General features: G+C 36.2%; 1 pseudogene; it reads left to right on the plus strand.

Annotated features, from left to right (window-relative positions):
• Window positions 1–10,094: 10,094 nt before the first annotated feature.
• LOC143390529 (olfactory receptor 5B2-like) lies at window positions 10,095–11,018 on the plus strand (annotated as a pseudogene).
• Window positions 11,019–16,512: the final 5,494 nt, after the last annotated feature.

Raw genomic sequence — 16,512 nt, forward strand, 5'->3', positions numbered from 1 at the left:
GAGTGGAGGACTGGCCCCACCCTGCCCCACAGTTGGAATCCTTGGAAACTCCTAAGGTTTGGTCCCATGTAAGAGATTGGTTACTGTCAAGCCCTAGGGATGGGTCAATCTTGTCTCTCCAAAGAAGGAACCACCCAACAAAGCCCCTGAGAGCTGATTAGACCTAAGCCTCACTCACAGAACTCAGAAGCTGTACCCTGGGAGCTCACTGAACAGGTCTCAATGGAAAAAATGGCAAAGAAGGGAGCTGAGTCTTAATCAAACAGCTTTAATTTTAGGCCACTCCAACTGACAACTCAGAGAGCAATAGAAAAATGGGTATAGGTTAAGAACTCCTGTTGCTTGCTCTCTGTATAGGTACAGAACTCGAGAAGAATTGGAAAGAAAAACTTTTAGATAGAGACAGTGCCACCCAAACTGGCTGACTGTTTTTTCCACCTCATTGGAGGGTTCTTTCATTCTTTATTAGTAAATGTTTTTCCTCTGTGTGTACGTGTACGTTTGTGTGTATATGTGTGAATTTTTGCTGTGCTGATTGCTTCAGGGACATAAATACACACCCTTGTTTGTTTCATTTTAAGAGTGTTTAAAATGTAGTCAATTTTTCCTTGCCTTGTTTTTGAGGGCTCAGAATTTGGGGATTTGGCTTTGTATTATTTTAATTAGTTTATGTTTCTTGTTTCTCTCTCTTCTCCTGCTAATGGCCAAATTCTATTGTTCTCTCTCCCTCTCTCTCAATACTTGATTCTCCTATTCCACCCCCCTCCCCACTTCTTCCACATAAACATCACCTGCTACAGCTCTTTCTCATTCTCTCTGTTTACTTTTGGAAATCATGTACTGCTTTTTAACTTCCTAACACATTTTCTTTTTTCCTAATTAACCATACTTTTATCATGTTTCAGAACTAATTGGTTTATATAACTCTTCCCCCATCATCAATGCTGATGAAATCATTACTGCTATGGATGAACATAATTGACACCTGCTGTTTCCTTTAAAGTCTGAACTAGCTCATGGTTATTATTTTTACTGTTGACAATTGCTGAATCCACAATTCCTGTTTAGTGGTGGTAATTAATATTGAGGGTGTCATTGTAGGGGCTGGGTATTTGCTGTAATGCTGTGTATTGTTTGCAATGGTTCTTACTGTTCTTTATTTCTCCCCATTATGTGAGGTGCTGGAAACCTACAAGAACAGTAAAAGTTCACATATCACATATGCACTAAACTCAACCAAAAGAAAGCACACCTTGTTTCATACACAAATTAATGACACCCAATTTTCAGCTATACTTTAATAAAATAAATACAAGAGACAAAAACCTAAACTACTTCCTAGACTATATAATTCCCACCCCATTCAAGTTGGGGAGATCATTAATACACTAGAAGTTTTCTTAGACACCTATTGCTGAATTCATGTTCTAGTTCCCAGCTTTTTGTTGTTGTTGTTGTTGTTAATGTTGTTAAATGCTGACCCCACCATTCTTATATGGGTTACAAATTGTATCACAGACATCAAAGTAGACACCAGACCTTTAACACAGACTTGTTCAATTGTTGACAGCCTTAGCACCACTCCTGAATCCCCCTCCCTCTACAGGGGCTGGAAAGAGATTGAACACTTAAGGATCCCAGAGTAGAGACCGTGCATCTAAGATATACATCTCAGTGAAGCCACAATGAATCTCACCCCTACACAGTCTTTTTCCAAGTAAAAGAAGGGAGGAGACAAAAACGTCAAACCAACAACAAGGAACCAAAGAGGAAGAACCAGAGGGGGAACTCTTGGCATCAACATCTCTTGTCATCAATATCACATCTCTTGGCATCAACATATATGTCAAAAGCAGAAGCCTCAGAACAAATGAAATAATTACATACATAAGGGCGAGTGTAAAAAATTGTTAGGGGGATGAAGCTCCATTGATGCCCAAGTTTAAGACCGCTGAAAACATGAGGAAATGGGCAAACAAATCTCCCCCCCAAAATCCACAATTCTCCCACAAAGGATCCCACTGATAGAGAGGTAGACAAAATACTAGAGAAAAGGAAAAATTAATGAGACAAAAAATGCCACTACATGCTAATAAAGAGAAAATTAAACAATGACATATAGTGATAGTAAGGATTTATACCCCAAATGTCAATGCAACCAAATACATAAAAAATCATATTCCATGACATTAAGTCCCAAATAGACCCCAACACAATATTAGGATATTTTAATACCCCCTTATCACCAATAGACAGGCCATCAAAACATAACATCAATAAAGCTACTTCCAACCTAAACAACACTATAAATCAAATTAACCTAATGGGCATCTACAGAATACTCCATCCCTCAAAAGTTGAAATTATCTTCTTCTGAGATGTGCATGGGACTTTATCCAAATTCGGTCATATTCTAGGCCACAAAGAAAATCTTATCAAATATAAAATAATCAATATAATCTCATTTATCCTATCAGATAATAATGAAATGAAACTAGAAATCAACAGCAGAAAGATAATAGAAATTATATAATGGCAATGTGGGTACGTTAAATATCACCAAGGAGTACACTTAAAATTGTTTAAATGATGTTTACTGTGTTTATTATACCAAAATCAAAATAAACGAATGAAATACAGACACACATACACACACACACACACACACACACACACACACACACACACACAATTTGAACTCATTCCAGTCCAGTTTCCTCAAGGAGTTCTGAGGGCAAGATGTCCAAAATCAGTATTACTGAGCTGAAATCAAAGAAGAGGGCTGTGCTCCTTCCAGAAGCCTCTGGGAGAATTGGTCCTTGTCACCAACTTGAGGTGGCTGCCCTCATTCCTTAACTTCTGCCAGTGCAAATCTGATCTGTCTCCACTGCCACCTTGCTTTCTTCACTTTGTCTTCTTTAACTTCCCTTTTCCTTGATCTTTTTAAATGCCCTGATATTCACAAAACATATGAATGACTCCCTTTGAATGTACAATGTGATGACATTTAGCATGTTCACACTGAGGTGCAGCTACCTCTATTGATCAAATTCCAAACATTTTCATTACCTATACAATGTACACAGAATTGCATATTTAAATACATTAGGACGTAACTGTTTTACCCCCTGTCCTCTGTCCAAGGTGATCACTAATCTGCTTTTGTATGGATTCATCTATTCTGAGCATTATGTAAAAAAAAAATTTAAATAGGTGACTTTTATCTAACATTTCAATTATTATGATTTCAAGGATCACCACTACTTCAGCATTTTATGGATATTTCATTTTTTATGACTGAATAATATTCATTATATGGATATACCATATTTGTTTTTCCATTCCTCAGATGACAAGTATTTGGATTTGCCTATACTTTATAACAATTGTGAATCATTCTATGAACATCTTGTACAAATATTTGTGTAGCTACTTTCAAATCTTTGAGCACATAATTAGGATCTTAATGGTTCAGTCATGGTAATTTAGGTCTTTGAGGAACTGCCAAACTGTTTTCCACAGAGGGTGCACCATTGTATACCCCTATCAGAAATACACGAGGTTTGTTTTTTCTCCACATTTTTAACAACACATGTGCCTCATTTTTAAAATATAAGTCATGCTAGCAATGGTAAAGTACTATTTCATTGAGGTTTTGATTAGAAATTTCATAGTGACTACTTATGTTGCTTATTGGCCATTTGCATATATCCTATTCCTTTTTTTGTTGTTGTTTATTTGTGGGTTTTTTTTGTTGTTGTTGTGTGTTGTTGTTGTTGTAGTAGTTTTGGGCTGGGGCCTCTGTCCTTCTAGCCAGGTTCTCAGGTACCACTGAGCTCCATCCCCAGCCTGGTCATTTGTATGTAGTCTTTAAAGAAATGTTCATTCAAGTCTTTTGTTTATTTTTTAGTTGGGTTGGAACTCTTTATGTTGTTAATTTGAGGAGTTTCTTTATATAATCCAGACATTAAAACCTATCATACATCAGATTTGTAAGGACTTTATCCCTTATTTTGTAGGCTGTCTTTGCAATGCTTCATACCCAGTGATGAATAAAAGTTTTAAGTTTGGATGAAGTCCAAGTCATCAAATTTTTTCTTTCAGTTCTTACTCTTTTTAAAAATGTTTTTATGGGTGCATTATAGTTATACATAACAGTGCGACTCATGGTGACATACTCATAAATGCATATAACATAGCTTGCTTCATTTCACTTCCATTTCACTCCCATTCCCCTCTTCTTCCCTTCCCCAACCCAATTCCTCTACTCTATTGGTCTTTTTTCTATCTAATTTTTTAATTGGTTAATTATATTTGTGTATGAAATCAGAATACATTGTGATATATCCATACACGAACATAGAATAATTTGGTCAAATTCATTCCCCAGTTCTTTCCCTACATCCCCCCTCCCTCCCTCTTGCTTTGTGGGGAAGTGCTAGCCTCCAGCAAGTAAAAAATGGATTTCTACACATTCAAGAGCCTCTTAAACTTTTCTGTTTAACATAGACCGACAGCTCACCTCCCACAAATCTGAAGCTATAATAAAGTAAATAAGCGTATTCAGTGAAACTCCAGCAACAATGCTCTGACAGTCCATCTCTGACACTCAGCACAACCACATCTCCCACACAGAGGTCATTGTGATTCACTGTTGGGGTTGGTTCTTATCATTTTAGTTTGTATCCTAGAAACCATTACAAAATCCAAAGTCATGAATTTTACCCATGGTTTATTCTAACAATTTTATGGTTTTTCACTCTTGTTTCAGTTCCTGATATATTTTGAGCTGATCTGGTATTTCTATTTGTCCTAATGTTATTTGTTGATGAGAATGTTTTTCTCCACTGAGTAAACTTGTCACCGTTGTCAAAATTCAATTGACCATGGACATATGATGTTTTCCTGAACTGTTAATTCCATTCCATGGGTTCGCATAAGCCAGTGCCACATTGCAACGACTGGGGGTTGAGGAGTGCATTTTGAATTTGGAATGGGTGTGTGCTTCTACTTTGTTCTCCTGCGAGATTATTTTGGCTGTTGAGCGTCCTTTGAAATTCAATATGACTTTTTGTATTGGCTTTTACATTTCTGAAAACAAGCCATTAGCATCTTGGTAGAGATTTCATTTAATCTATCGATTACTTTGGAAATTATTGCCATTTAAAATACTTACTCTTAAAATCAATGAAAATTTAAAGTGTAGGGGTTTTGCACTTCAGCAATTTTTTTTTTGTACATTCAAGATAGATGTTGTAGCTTTTTGGTAAAATCCATTTCTGAATATTTGATTGACTTAGATGCTGCTATCAATGGAATTATTTGTATATTTTCTTTTAAGATTAATTATGGCCAGTATGTAGAAGTGCAGTGGAATTTGGTCAATACATCTAAAATCCTGTGATATTACTGATTAATATTATTAGGTAATACTTTTTAAATACATATTTAAAATTTTTGTTTTAGAATTTCATGTCATCAGAAAATAGATATAGTTTGCTTCTTTCCAATTTAGTTTCTTTTATTTCCCTTGCCTATGGTCTGGCCTGAACTTCTGGTACAAATTTGAGTATAAGTGATGAAAGCAGAAATACTTGCGTTTGATGTTTTTTGGGAAATCTTCAGTCTTTCACTTTGGATTATGATCTTAGCTGTGGTTTGTATATGTTCTTTTTAGCTTGTATATGTTCACTTAAGTTTCTATCTTCCTGAATATTCTTTTATGAAAAGAAGTGGAACATTGGCAAATGCTTATTATGATCATTATTACAGAAATGATCTTGTTGCTCTCTTCATTATAATAATATGGCTTATTACATGGATTACTTTTTGTATACTGAAGAACCTTTACATTTTTGGAGTAAATTCAACTCAGTCATATTCATAGTTACGTTTATTCAGGATGGATTTGTCCTGTGTTTTTTTTTAACATTGCTTCACTATATTAAACAAGAGTATAGTTTTATTTCACTAATGTTCTCGTCTAGATTGGTTATGAGGTTATGCTGACTTTGAAGAATGAGTGAGGCAGTATTTACAATATAAATACCCAGAAGATATGAAACATACATTAAAACAAAAAAAATAGTGAAATGAAGAGATAGATAGCTTTATTTGTAATCTCCAAAACTGAAAACAGCATAAATGTCCCTCAATGAGGAAATGTAAAACTCAATATGCATAATAGAGATTACTGGTATGCATAACTTGGTATGAATGGACCTTAGTTACATTACACTGATTGAATGAAACAAATGTGTAATATCCTAGGGGCATCATCAAGGATATTATAGGCAAATGTAAAACCAAAAGGAAAAAGTTGTTGGTGTTTTCCGGAGCAGTAGGTGGGAGATACAATTGACCATCATGGTTAAAAAGATTTATTATGAGTGATTGTGGTAGTGGTTCCGTGAATATACATTTGAAAAACAAAACTTTAAAGCTCTATACTAACAAATATGCATATTGGGGTTTCAGTTATATATTAAAAATTAAAAATGAGAAATAATAACACAATTATATTTGTGCACACTTAAACTATCCGGCTTAATCCCACAGGTAGTTTAATTCTTCTTTCCTTAAAAAGTGAGATGAAACACTAAAGATTCCCTCATGGGAGAACAACCCAGGAGAGCTCTGTATATTCATGGTTCCCTGCTGATGTACATGCATTTGTCTCTGAAGTCTGACAGAATTCCAGGTATTTATTTTAGAGGAAGAGGCTGGCATGCAGTGCTCCTGTGGTCATTATTAATTCATCTGAATATTATTATCTGGGAGTACAGGCAGGTTTTCTTCCAGCCACAAGCCTTGCTGTGAGTGCACATGGTCAAGAAAAATACCCCGAGATTGAAATTATATTGATTGATTATGACATCATAACCACTAAGCTAACTGTGTTTAAATTTTATTATTTGCAAACATACTACTGTGGATAATACTGAAGATGTAACATTATAATGTTTCTTTTATAGAGAAGGAGGAGGAGGTGAGTCCTCCACAGACACAATAAGAATGCACTATAGATTCAGGACTCAAATGCTTACTAGTCTTTTCTCCATGTGTCCCTTCCTGCCTTAGGGACCTCAGAATCTTTTGACCATTATCCACCAGAGAGATGCTCCCACCATGTGTTTTTCCATGGAAGAATTTCTGGCTTCAAACTCTGTTCAGGACTATCATTTGTGTTTGAGGAGGGAGGTAAGCTTCTATAATCAATATGAACGTTTTGAAAATTGATGTTCATGAGAGGTAGTGGGGCAGCTGGACCTTCTATGAGTTACGTGAGCCCAGAAGTTGGGAGAGTGACCATTTTTCTAAAACACTGAGGTGTGGCTGGAATATGAATATCAAAAGGTCAGCAGGAAGGAGTTTAGTGATATTTAACAAAGGTCCTCTTGCTACTTTCTAATAATATTTGTTAAAGTATAGGTCAAACTCTGAATGAATATATCATAATCTCAATTTGTTTCCAACCTGGTGGTCTCTCACTAGAGATTAAAGGGCCCAGAGAGTGCAGTGGCCCTTCTTTAAACAGGAAGGGACTTAATGAGTTAGCAATATCTTAACTTCATTGTAACATTCTGACCATAAGCCATACTCATTCTTATTATTTTTGGCAAGTCTACAAATACTGATGTGATGCAGCTAAAGTTACAGGCTTTTGATTAATATTCAACTCAGTTTAAATGTCAATTCTTATATCTCTCTCAATCTACTTTTGGAATGTTAGAATATCACTAAACTTCACAAATTCTCAGTTGCCTTAATAGTAAAATAATAATAATAAGAAGAATACCTACATATACATAGGTACAAATACAAATAGAATTACACAGATACTTACATGTAAAGCTCCCATCATGCATTGTAGAAACTCTGTATTAAAAGTGTTATGTAGGTTAAGGTCAGTAGTCATAAAGCCCGCATGGGCTGGCCTTGTAAAATTGCAAAGAATAGGATGCGAAAAATAGGGAATCATTGTTAGCAGGCAACGAGTATTTTCAAATGTCTCAAATGGAAGGAGACCCTCATGGTTTCACAAAATACATATACAATGGTGTGAGAGGGAAGAGAAGAAAAAAGAGAGAGAGAGAGAGATAAGTGTCACAGTTGAATGGGTAGAGAGAGGTAATGGGAGGGGAAGGGAGAGGAGGGGGGAACAGGGAGGGCAGCAGAATACAACTGACACTAGGATTGCTGTATGTATACACATGGATGTATAACCAATGTGATCCTGCAATCTGTACACGTGGAAAAATGAGAATTCATACCCTATTGGAATCAAATGTATGATACGTCAAGATCATTGTATTGTCTTGAGCAACTAATAAAAAAACAGAAAAAAAGATTTGTGTGCATGAAAAAAATCAAAAGTTTAAAAATATGGGGTCAATGTACTGAAAAATAAAAGATTTTAAAGTTGGAGCTTTCTGCTGAATGCTTTCTCTGATATAAGGAGGCTGATTCATAGTGGGGTTGGGAGGGAGAGTAAGGAAGGATTAAACAAACACTAGATAGGGCAAAGTGGTGGGAGGGGAAGGGAGGGGGCATGGGGGTAAGAAAAACGGTGGAATGAGATGGACATCATCACCCTAAGTACATGTATGAAGATATGAATGGTGTGAATATACTTCGTATACAACCAGAGATATGAAAAATTTTTCTCTATATGTGTAATATGAACTATAATGTATTCTGCTGTCATATATAAAAAATTAGAATAAAAGAATTTAAAAAAGAAAAAAGAAAGCAGGAGCTTTCCACCAAAACAGATTTGAAGGCTAAAGAAACCCCCCAAAATATGAATATTTGACCATTTATATGTGTGATTAATTATAGGTTTATAGTAAGGAGAAAATAAGCACTCTTTCAACTCAAGAGAAAATATGGACTTCAAAGAAATTAAACAGAAGGTGAACTCACATGGAATGCCCAAAGCCTTCCACTCTATGGGTGGATCATGGACAGAGTGTGAACAGAAGGCACATAAAGTCTCAGTGAACTGGGTGGACTAGTAAGAAAAGCACCTTGAGGATAAGGTTTTCAGATGGATGACCTCACCCACCTCTAAAGACCTCCATGTTGGCACCCACCTTTCTCAAGCCACAGAAGGGCCCTAAGTCCATCCTTGTAATCACAGTATAGATAGAACTTTTTAGGTAAACATTCAGAATTTACTTGTATTTCATGTATCACCTCAATTTTCACAATAGTGTGTTGAGGATGTAGAGTCAATACTATCTTCATTTTCAGATAAAGAAAATCTGGTTCAGGGAAGGTAGATTATAGCAGTGACTCGTAGCTTGTAGATGTAGGATTGACATGCACCTCTGCCTCGAGACCAGCCCTGCACTGTGCCCTCTCCTACCAGAACTGCCTCCATGGTCCCTGTTATCTCACCCCACCTCCACCATGCATATATCTCAGGAGACTGCTGCAAAATCCAAACACTGAGCTTAAACCAATGGAGACAATGAATAATTGTAAATTCCAACTCACTTCTAGTTTAATTTAGGCCATCGGTCATGGTAACTAAAATGTATGGGACAAAAGCTTTCCAATTAATACTTCTATAAACACACATACATTACTCAGCCTCTGGTGTCACACAATCTAAATTAAATTAACAACTGTCCAACTTCATAAACTTGTTGAGAAATCAGGGACTATAGATATAGTGTCCAGAATCCAGACAAGTTTCTGGCACATGAGGTATAAAGAAGGAATTTATGCCTTCACCAAGACAGGAAAACAGGAACTGATTGACTTAATAATTCCAGAACTGTAATGTATAATCTAATAAATTTTTAAAATCTCAGCTCACACAGATATCAAATTCATAAATCATAAACATGATCCATGTAGACGCCTCATTCAATGTTCTGGAGCTGTAGAGATAAGTAATACACTCAATTATATTGTTAGGCTCATTTTTGGTTATGAGAAATTTGAAGTACACAGTGTGGCTACAGTAATAAAGTAATGCACATGGTACATAAACATTCTGATCTCACTGCAGTCTGTACTATGTTCAGTGCCCCATTTTTATTTCTCTCTGCTACAGTGCATCTCCTAATTCCCCAGCAACATTGATGGAGAACAGGACAGATGACAGAATTCATCCTCCTAGGACTCACCAGTGCCCCAGAATTACAAGTAGCCCTCTTTATCATGATCACCCTCATCTACCTCATCAATGTGGTTGGGAACCTGGGGATGATCATATTGATCCTCTTGGACTCTGGTCTCCACACTCCCATGTACTTTTTCCTGGGTAACCTGTCTCTAGCAAATTTCTGTTACTCCTCAGCGGTCACTCCCACAGTCATGGCTGGGCTCCTTCTAGGAAATGCAAAATTTCCTACAATGCTTGTGTTGCTCAGTCCTTCTTGTTTGGAGGATTTGCCAGTGTGGAAAATTTATTCTTGGCGGCGATGGCCTATGACCGCTATGCTGCAGTGTGTAAGCCCTAGCACTACACCACCACCATGACAGCACGTGTGTGTGCGTGTCTGGCTGCAGGCTGCTACCTGGGAGGTTTCCTGAATGCCTCCATCCATGTTGGGGAATCGTTCAGTCTCTCCTTCTGTCAGTCCAATGTGGTGCATCACTTTTTTTGTGATGTTCCAGCAGTCATGAATCTGACTTGCTCTGATAGACACGTCAATGAGCTGGTTCTTGTTTATGCAGCCAGCTTCAATGTTCTGTTTGCCCTTCTAGTTATCTTGGTGTCCTACCTATTCATATTCATTACCATCCTGAACATGAGCTCAGTTGCAGGATATCAGAAAGCTTTGTCCACCTGTGCCTCCCATTTCCCTGCAGTCTCCATCTTCTATGGGAATGTTATCTTCATGTATCTACGACCTAGCTCCAGTCACTCCATGGACACAGACAAAATTGTCTCTGTCTTTTATACTAAGGTCATCCCCATGCTGAACCCTGTAGTGTACAGCCTCAGGAACAAGGAGGTCAAAAACGCATTCAAAGGAATTACTGGAAGCACTATTTCTTGAAGAGCATGTGCTTTTTGCAATATGTTCTTTGCTCATTGTCAAAAATTGGCTCTGTGTATGCATATGACTTAATTTCAGAGTTCTCTGTTCTGGTCCATTGGTCTATGTGTTATGCCAGGAGCACGATAATTTGGTAACTATCACCAAATTTAAAGATGTAACGTATATTCTGAAGTCAGATATTGTGATTTCTCTAGCTTTTTTTTTTTCATTCCCTCCTCTACATCTCAGGGTTTTTTTTTTTTAACTTTTCTGTGTCTTTTGTGGTCCCATCATGTTGGTAGTTTTGAAGTATAATTATTTATGCATATTAATTATGCAAACTAATGGTTTCACTATAACATTCCCATAAATTCATATTTCATGCTTTGATCTTACTCTTACTCCTCTCTTATAGCCTCCTTATTCACCAGTCCTCTGTCCCTTCCCTAGTAGTTCCTCTATTGCTTTCAGAACATCCTATTTTTTTCCCTTAACTTCTACATTAAGAGAAAACAAGTAATAGTCTTTTTCTGTGTATGACTTATTTTGCTAACATGATGAGCACCTATCCTGATTCCATACTTCTCTTGACATACCTGCATGTGGTGACCTCCCTTTGGATATATACACAGTAATTGCATAGGTGTATCATATAGTAGATCTATTTTTAATTTTCTGAGAAAGAATTCTATAGTTTTCTCTAGTTTTTGTGCTGATTTATATTCTCACCAAAAATGTGTGAAAAAATTCTTTTTTTTTTTTTTTTCATGGTGCTGGTGATTGAACCCAGGACCTTGTGCCTGCAAGACAAGCACTCTACCAAATGAGCCATATCCCCAGCCCAAGAAATTCTTTTTTCTATGTTCGTGCTAGCATGTGTTACTGTCATTATTATTATTTTATCATTTATTTGATCTATTTAGATACACATGACTGTAGAGTGCATTTTGACATATTATACATACATCAAGTATAACCTATTGTAATTAGGATCCCATTATTGTGGTTATAGATGAAATTGAGTGTCACTGGTAGTGTATTCATATATGAATATAGGAAAGTTATGTCTGATTCATTCGACTGTCTTTCCTATAACTATTCTGACTAGGGTAGCATGGAATCACAATGTAGTCTGGATTTGCATTTCTCTGATGACTAAAACTTTTGAGCATTTTCTCACATATTTATCAATAATTTGTACTTCTTTTTAGAGGTGTCTGTTTAGATCATTTATTCTTTTTTTGATTGGAATACTCAATCTTTTATTGATATCTTTTAAAAATGTTTTATTAGAGCATTATTGTTATACATGCAGGGAATATAATTTGTTCCATTTCAGTATCTAGTACTTCCTCTTTTCCTCAAGTTTCTTTCTCAGTTTTCCCCTTCCCCTTCCTCAACTCCACTGGTCTTACTTCTATATATTTATATTTTTTAAAAAATATATTTAGTCCAATTTAGACATACAAAAAGATGAAACCCTTTGTGATATATTTGGATATGTACACAGGATTGCTTGACCACTTTTATTACACTGTTCCTCCCTTTTCCCATCCCTCATCCCTCCAAATATTTCCCCTTCCTCTTCTCCACTGGTGTTTCTTCTAATTTCACGGATTCCCTTCCCCTTTTCCTCCTTATTTCGGTCTAGTTCCTGCATATGACAGGAAAAATTTAATGCTTAACTTTCTTTCTTTTTTCAGACAATCTTAGTTCCCCTTTTATTGATTTACATTTACAAAAATAATCTTAAGTAAATCTATTAGCTACATTTATGTGTGAGTTATAAAACTATAAATCTAACAACAAATCTTATATTCATGTTTCTTTAAATAAATATCAGACAGTTTCATTAAAAATATGACACAATCTCAATTCAGTTCAGGAGAATGGAATATACTATGAACTCCAGAACTAGTCGGTCCTGTACTTCTTCTTATTAGAGGGTTGTAGTTACACACAATACTGGGGTTCATCTTTTTTTTTAATGTTCTTTATTTGTAGATGGACTCAATACCTTTATTTTATTTATTTATTTTTATGTGGTGTTGAGGATTGAATCCAGGGCCTCACACCCACTAGGTGAGTGCTCTAATCCTGAGCCACAACCCCATTTTGACATAATCTTACCAGCATGCAGTATGATTTGCTTCAATTCAGTCCCCAGTATTTCTCTTTCTCTCTTCTTCTCTCCCCCCACACCCCATATTCATTTTCCTCTACTTTACTGGTCTTCCATTAGTTATTGTTTTTAAAATTAGTGTTTTATAAATATACATTCACTGTGAAATTCACTGTGGTATAATAAAGGTGAAATTCACTGTGGTATATTCATATATACACACAGGATAGATTGATTAATTTCATCCCACTGTCCCTCCTTCCTCTTCCACAACCCCCTCCTTCTCCTCCACTGAGTTCTCTTCTGTTTTCATGGGATTCATCCCTCCATTATTTTATCCTTATTTTGTTCTGGCTTCTACATATGAGAAAACATTTGACCCTTGACTTCTAGGTCTGGCTTATTTCATGTAACATAATGTTTGGCAGTTGTGTACATGTGTATATATATACGCCACAATTTCCTTATCCACTCCTCTGTTGACCAGTACATGGGTTGATGCCATTACTTGGCTACTGCGAAGTGTGCTTCTATAAACACTGATGTGCCCGGATCACTATAGTATGCTGATTTTAGTTCTTTTAGATATATACCAAAGTGTGGGTTAGCTGTGTCATATGTTGGTTCCATTCCTAGTTTCTTGAGGAATTTCCATAATGCTTCCCAGCGTGGTTGTAGTTCCACCAAAAAATGCTTGAGTGTACCTTTTTCTCCACCTCCTCAACAGCATTTATTGTTATTTGAATTCCTGACTGCCTTTCTCAATGGAGTGACATGAAATGTCAAGGTAGTTTTGATTTACACTTCCATGATTGATAGATATGTTGAACATTTTTTCATATTTGTTAGGCATTTGTATTTTTGGAAAAAATACCTGTTTGGTTCTTCTGTCCATTTATTAATTAGGTTATTTTGGTGTTAATTGTTGATAACATTCTTGAATTCTTTATGTGTGTTGGATATTAATCCACTGCCTGTCATATAGGCAGCTGGCAAAGATTTGGTCTCTTTCTGTAGGTTGTCTCTTCACTCTGTGGATTGTTTCCTTTGCTATGCAGAAGCTTTTTAATCTGGTGCAATCTGCTTTGTCAGTTCTTGCTTTTATTTCCAAAACTGTTAAGAGTCCTGTCCAGGAAATAATGGCCTATGTTAATATCTTGAGATCTTTCCCCTGTGTTTTTCCCATCATAGTTTCAGATCTTACATTAAGATTTTTGATCTATTTTGAACTGATTTTTTTTGTACAGGATGAGACCTAGGGATCTGTCATGACACACGACTAAACCGGTCAGGGACACTCCAGGTGAATTTGGGATGACTAAATAAAGATACAGACACAGAAAACACCTTTTCTTTAGGTTCAGTGGCTGCTCCTCAGCCACGGCTCCCACAAGGAGGGCCAGGCAGGCAAGAAAGAGGAGGAGCACGCCTCAAACCTGGGTTTTATTGGGGAGAAGCCATTCAAATGAGCAAGGGGTAGAGTTACAACAAACAAGTGGGTGTGATCCAACTCCATCCGGTGATGCCCACTCCTGGAGCTGGACCTCTCTTATCCAAATGGAGGTAAGGTCCAATTGCGGTGCAATGGGTGCAATACCAGTTTAGTACCTCTTGACTCAGGACTTAAAGGTGTGTACATAGCTCCTGTCCAGAGAAGCTCCTGACAGGGGCCTAGATTCAAAATTGTGCCAGTGAATATAAAATTTTCCCAGCACTGTTTTCTTTGAAGAGGATGTCTTTAATCCAATGTATGTTTTTGGCACCTCAGTTGAGAAGCAAATGGCTGTAGATGCATGGGTTTATGTCTGTGCCGTATTTTCTAGTTCATTGATCTACATGTCTGTTTCCATGCCAATATTAAGTTATTTTGTTAATGTGCCTTTATAGTATATTTGAAGCCAGGTATTAAGATGCCTCCAGCATTGCTCTGTCTGAGCGAGATTTCTGTGGTCATTTGGCAGTTTTTGTGCTTCGGCGTCTTTTGAAGAACGTCATTGGTATTTTGATGGTAATTTCACTGACTTTATTGATCCCTATGGACAATATGACCATATTAGCAATATTAATTCTATCAATACATGAACACAGGAGGTCTTTTCATCTTCTGGTGTCATCTTTAATATCATTTTTGAGGTTTTTTAAAATAATTTTGATCCTAGTGATCTCTCACATCCTTGGTTAGGTTTACTCCTAAGTATTACTTTTTGGGACAATTGTAAATTGGATTGTTTTCCTTATTTATTTCTCAATTCATTGTTGGTATATGAACCAGCTTCAAACATTTGTATGTTGATATTATCCTGTAACTTTGCTGAACTTGTTTATTATCTTTAAGAGCCTTTTGGAAGTGACATAGAGTACTCTAAACACAGAATTATATTATTTGCAAGCAGGGGTAATTTAACTTCCTTCTTTAATATTAATATCCCTTTTATTTTTTTCTCAAGCCTGATTGCTCTGTGTAAAATTTCAAGTATTGTATAAGAGTGGGGAGAGTGGGAACTTTGTCTTGTCCCTGATATTAGAGGAAATGCTTTCAGTTTTTCTCCATTCAGTATGATGACGGCTATAGGGTTTCTCATATCACAGCCTTTATTATGTTAAGGTGTGATCTTTCACACCTTAGTTTCTTTAGGTTTTTTCCATGAAGGGATGTTGAAATTTGTCAACATCTATTTAGATCATCATGTTGTTTACATCCTTGATTCTACTTATATGCTAAATTACATATACCTTTCCCTGTCATGAAATAGTTTGAAGAGCCTTAACATTAGGTCTTCTTTAAAAGTATGGTAAAATTCAGGCCTTTCTTATAGGGAGACTGTTTATTACTGCTTCATTATCATTGCTTGATATTGATCATCTATGTTTTCTAAATCCTGGCTCAATTATGGCAGTTCATACATACCCAGGAATTTGTACTTTTTTTAGGTTTTCTGATTTATTGGCATATAGTTTTTCAAGTATTCCCTTATGATTTTGTGGATTTCAGTGATACCTGTTGTAATATGCCCTTTTGTCACCACCACTCAAATTTTGCACATTTGGGTCTTTTCCCACTTTCTTTTGGTGATGTTTTCTAAGGACTTGTCAAGTTTGTTATCTTTTGGAAGAAACAACTCTTCATTTCATTGATCTTTGTATTTTTTAGTGTCTATTTCATTTGTTTCTTCTCTATTGTCTTTCAAAAATTCTACTCTTTGGGGTTTGGCTATTTCTTGTTTTCTAAGACCTGGAGATGCATCATTACATTTTTTTTTTATTGGAGAACTTTCTGATTTTTAAAATCTAGGCACTCATAACTGTAAACTTCCCTCTTAGTACTTCTTTAACTATCCCATAGGTTGTGTTTCCATTTGCATTTGTTTCTAGAAATTCAAAACTTTCTAC

Source organism: Callospermophilus lateralis, chromosome 2 (assembly GCF_048772815.1).
Source record: "Callospermophilus lateralis isolate mCalLat2 chromosome 2, mCalLat2.hap1, whole genome shotgun sequence".
Lineage (NCBI taxonomy): Eukaryota > Metazoa > Chordata > Mammalia > Rodentia > Sciuridae > Callospermophilus > Callospermophilus lateralis.